Genomic DNA, 4780 nt, shown 5'->3' with positions numbered 1-4780 from the left:
AGAGAGACAGAGACAGAGACAGAGAAATATGGGCACCATACCTTGGTACAGTGGAAGGAGGGCTGATTCAGGAGTCAGAGAACCTGGGGTCGAGGCCTCCCCCTGCCCCTTAACTATGTGACCATGAGTGAATCACTTACCCCCCTGTGCCTCAGTTTCTTCATTTGTAAAATTAGTGGGGGGAGGGGTGGAACTAGATGGACTCTAAGGTTCCTTCTAGCTCTCCATCTTAGACTTGGTGATGCTCTGCTATGAAGGTGTGTAGACAGGGCCTCATCCTTCTTTATTTCTCTCTCATTCTTTCCCTGCTTCCCTAGGATCTGTGTAAGGTAGAGTATTGGATTTCATGCCTCCCTGTCTCCCATTCCCCTGCTCTCCGCCCCCCGCAGGCCTGGGCCTCTTTGGACTGGTCCTGAGTCCTCTAGATGCCTGCCTGCCCCCTTAGATTCCTGACCCATGCCTTCACTTGCCCCCTTTCCTCCTTCCCTCTTCCCTGGACTCTAGTCCTATTTATGTGACCCCTGACAGTTTCTCTGCCCTCTGCAGCCTTGTCATCCTGGTCGCTCTGAATGCTCTCCTTTTCTACCGGCTCTGGTCCTTGGAGAGGACAGCCCACACCTTTGAGGCCTGGCACAGCCTTGCTCTGGGCAAAGAGTAGGTGGAGTGGATGGGATTGGGGGGATGAGGAGGAGTGAGGGGAGCGGACTGGGAGAGGCAATGTCCTCTCCTCCACCTGCTTCTCCCTCTGGGCCTCAGCCCCAACTCTCCCCATAGGAAGTTTCCTCAGACGGCAGCTGAGTGGGCAGAAATCTTGGCCCTCCAGAAGCAGTTCCACAGTGTGGAAGTGCACAAATGGCGGCAGATTCTCCGGGCTTCTGTCGAGCTGCTGGATGAGGTGAGCCAGTGAGAGAAGCCCCATCGTCCCAGATCCTGCCCCCTCCCACCCAGCCAGCACAGCATCCTTTGGGGTGCCCTCTTTTTCCTTCCCACCCACACATGACCTCTTTGCTTTCCCTGCAGATGAAGTTCTCCCTGGAGAAACTCCACCAGGGCATCGAGATGTCAGAACCCCCCTTTGACCCTGAGCCCCTTGGAGAGAACGCTTTCTCTTGAGACTCCCTCCTTCTCCCTCTCAATCAGCCCCCAGTGAATGGACAGATGGACAGCCTCAGTGGACACTGCTGGACCAGTGCTGGACCCTTTGGATGCCTGCTCCCCCACCTGTAGCCCCCTGCTGTGCCTCCTTTTCCCCACCAGCCCTTTATCTCCAATATCCACAAGAAACTTTCCTCCCCATAAACAGAACAGTCCCCAACTCCCCCTGTCCCCCCACCCCCATCCCTGCACCCCCCAGGTCAGGGGAGAATGGTCGGACACTTCGACTGCAGAGCTGTGATGCACTTTAGAACCTGGGGAGGGTACACTGGGGGAGTGGGGGGGAAGAGAACAATATTCTTGCCCCTCCCCTCTAGCCTCCAACAACTGTTTGCCTCCCCCCTCTCCCAGATGATACTTGAGATGATCCTGGAGCTGGTTGCAAGGGCCTTCTCTGCAGCTCCTTCCCCCCCTCTTTCCCCCTCTGGGTAATTTATTTGGAAAGGGTCAAGCTGCCCCCTGGGAGGGGGACAGACCTAGGGTGGGGAATCCTATGGACAGGGGAAGGCTGACTGTTTAGTGTTCCCCCAGAGATGGGGTCTAATGTATTATATTTATTTGGGGCAAACGGAGCCCCAATAAAGGGTCGGAAATGTTTTTGTGGCCTGATTTTGGAGCAACTGAGGGAATGTTGGGTTTTTGAAGGCCAGGCTACTGGGCCAGGTGGTGGGTGGGGAAGGGGACGGCTAATAAGTCCTGACCCCACAGAAATTTCTTTCACATCTTCCTTTACAAAATAGACCACAGAAATAAGCTGCCATTTTTGTAACTTCAAGTTGCTTTAAGGTTTGGGACACCCTACATAGCACTTTAAAGTTTACAACCATGATCTTGTCTGAGCCTCATAATGCACTGAGGTCGATTTTTTTTTTAAATCCTTACCTTCCATCTTAGAATCAATACTATGTATTGGTTCCAAGGCAGAAGAGTGGTAAGGTCTAGGCAATAGAGGTCAAGTGACTTGCCCAGAATCACACAGATAAGAAGTGGTTTGAGGTCAAATTTGAACCCAGGACCTCTCATCCCTGGGCCTGGCTTTCCCACTCATTTCCCACTCTGAGGTAGGTTCTATAGGCATTATTATCCCCATTTTACAGGTGAGGAAATAGACTCAGGAAGGCCATCTATGTCCATATAGCTAGTTAAGTGAATAAAAACAGAATTTGAATCCAGGTCATCTTGACTCCTAATTCTAGCACCACAACCATCATGGCATGATGCCTCATAAATCCATCAGAACTCCCCCTCCTCCCCCTGAACCAGTCTCTGATGGGATCTTTGAGAGCCAGTTTGGGGGGCATAGAGATAAGCTCCCTACCTCCCTTTACTGACCCAACAGGGGTTTATTATCCAAAAAAGTACCTGATCTTGACTACTGACATTTACATGGTGCCCTTAAACATTTATAGAACAGGGGCAGCTAGGCAGCTCAATGGATAGAGAGCCAGGACTAGAGACAGGAGGTCCTGAGTTCAAGTTTGATCTTGGACTTCCTGGTTGGGTAACCCTGGGCGAGTCACTTGTCCCCAGTTGCCTACTACCTTGGAACTGACGCTCGATGCTAAATACAGAAGGTAAAAGTTTAAAAATACATATATTTTAAAGCATTTTATATGCTTTATCTCATTTGATCTATGTGCTTCCTGATATTCCCCACCTCAGCCATCACTTGAATTGGTAACATTTTAACATCAGATGCAGAAGATAATCCCAAACTACATGTTGTAAACTTGTTTTTAAAATCCTTTGTTTCCAGTTTGGGGCTGAAGAAGAACTTGGGTTCCCACCCACATATCTGGGCCTGATGGAGCCCATCTGGGTGGAGGAGCAGTGAGGGAGTCTGGTGGATTCCAGATTAGCCTACCTTGGGGTGGAGGGTACAGGCTTCTCCCTATGTCTGGATTAGTGTGAAATTACCAGAGTGTGGACATTGACGGGTACGGAGGGCAGCTTCACAGCCTCTTATTCAGTTCTCCATCCCCATCCTGGAAGACTCCCAGTTGCTAAGGAGTGTCTAAACACCAATTCTAAACCTCAAGGATCTGTGAAATCAGTCTCTTCTTCCAGGGAGGCAAGACCATAACCTCATCAGAGCTGTCCTTTCGGTGAGGCTTTGCATCCTCCACAAGAGATTGTGCCCAGAGAAACTTTCTAGTGATACAGGCCAAGTGATTTCATCCGTGGGGGCATTCCCTCCCCAGAGAGCAGAAAGGACAGGACCACTGAAAATATTTTCAGTCCGAGAGGTGGCTCAAGTTGGAAAATGACCATTTGTAAGGATCACTGATTTGAAACTGGAAGAAGCCTTAAAGGCCACTGAATTTAACTCCATAATTTAGCAGATGAGGAAACTGAGACCCAAAGAACTAAAATAATTTGCCTAAAGTCACATAAGTAATCCGGCCTCAGACACTTTCCAGCTGTGTGACCCTGGGCAAGTCACTTGACCCCCATTGCCCACCCTTACCACTCTTCCGCCTTGGAGCCAAAACATAGAAGTTATGGGTTAAAAATAATGCAAATAAATAAATAAAGTCACATAAGTAGTCTACAGCATAGCTAGTACTCAGAATCAAGGCTTCTTGTTCTTCCCACTTTTGTATCCTAATTTACAGCCTAGAAAATGGGGAAACATTAAAACAGGTTCCAGTCAGAATGTGGGCCAGTTGTGCCCATTTTGCAGATGAGAAAACTGAAGCAAAGAGAGGTTAATAGACTTGCTTGGTCACCCAACAACACAAAGAATGCTTCATTCATCACCTTAAGCCAGGACTGCAGGCTTCTTTGGCGGAGCTAACTGGGATGATTTCAAATTTGACAAGATTTGGCTTTGGCCTGATCTAGCCCAGCCCTGTCATTCTGTAAATGAAGAAGCTCAGCTTCCCAAGGTCAGAGCTGACGCATTGATTCCGTGGCCCAGGCTTTTTCCAGCCCCTCCACCCCGTGGGGAAATGAGAGAGGCAAAGTACCTGAGGCAGGCAATACCCCTTTTTGAGTGGATGCGATAGTCACCTCCATGCGGAGCCCGGGGCCTTGTAGGGCTGAGGAGTCCAAATGAATGGCAGGAAATGATGGGCGCTGGGGAGGGAAGGACAAGGGCGAGGAGGGGACGGGAGATGGGAGGCCAAGACTAAACAGGCTGGCCTGGAGCCAGAGAGGAGCTGGGGCTTACTGACCACCTCGCCCTCGGAGTCCTGGCCCCTCGCCCAGGGCTGGGAGACCCGACCGGAAAGGGGAAGGATCCTCTCCTGCCACCGAACGTCATCTAGTACTTGGAAGGTGCAAAGTCAGCTGCTGGGGGGGTGGGGGTGGGGGTGGGGGAGGCAGCCAAGGGGTACTTCGGACTCTCCTCCCTCCCCGCCATCATCCCATCCCAGCTCCCGCAGGCCCCCAATCTCCAGGTCCGTTTTGGCCCTCACGCGCGCCCAGGCAGAATTGGCCACGACTGGGAGCAAGGACGTGGGTCCTGGCGGAAACGGGGTCAGCCCCTCCCCGATGTGCAAAGGTCCTGGGGGGCGCGGAGCTCCGAGTCCCCTAAGTAGTTCGAGGCCGGCAGACCTTTGAGGGGGGCGGCCCCAGCAGAGGCTGCTGCAATGCATCAGGCCCGTCCCCCTTGCCCCCCCAC

At 51.6% G+C, this 4780-nt stretch overlaps 1 long non-coding RNA gene across 2 annotated transcripts; it reads left to right on the top strand.

Annotated features, from left to right (window-relative positions):
* Window positions 1–6: 6 nt before the first annotated feature.
* Window positions 7–1752, top strand: LOC123254735. 2 transcript variants are annotated; one of them, XR_006506701.1, is made up of 3 exons: window positions 7–654; window positions 775–895; window positions 1021–1752. It is a non-coding gene; the product is annotated as an uncharacterized LOC123254735 (long non-coding RNA). The 2 variants fall into 2 exon arrangements; XR_006506700.1 differs by having other exon boundaries at window positions 757–895.
* The last annotated feature ends 3028 nt before the right edge of the window (window positions 1753–4780 follow it).

Source organism: Gracilinanus agilis, unplaced genomic scaffold (assembly GCF_016433145.1).
Source record: "Gracilinanus agilis isolate LMUSP501 unplaced genomic scaffold, AgileGrace unplaced_scaffold31276, whole genome shotgun sequence".
Classification (NCBI taxonomy): Eukaryota; Metazoa; Chordata; class Mammalia; order Didelphimorphia; family Didelphidae; genus Gracilinanus; species Gracilinanus agilis.
This window is presented reverse-complemented; position numbering and strand designations above follow the sequence as displayed.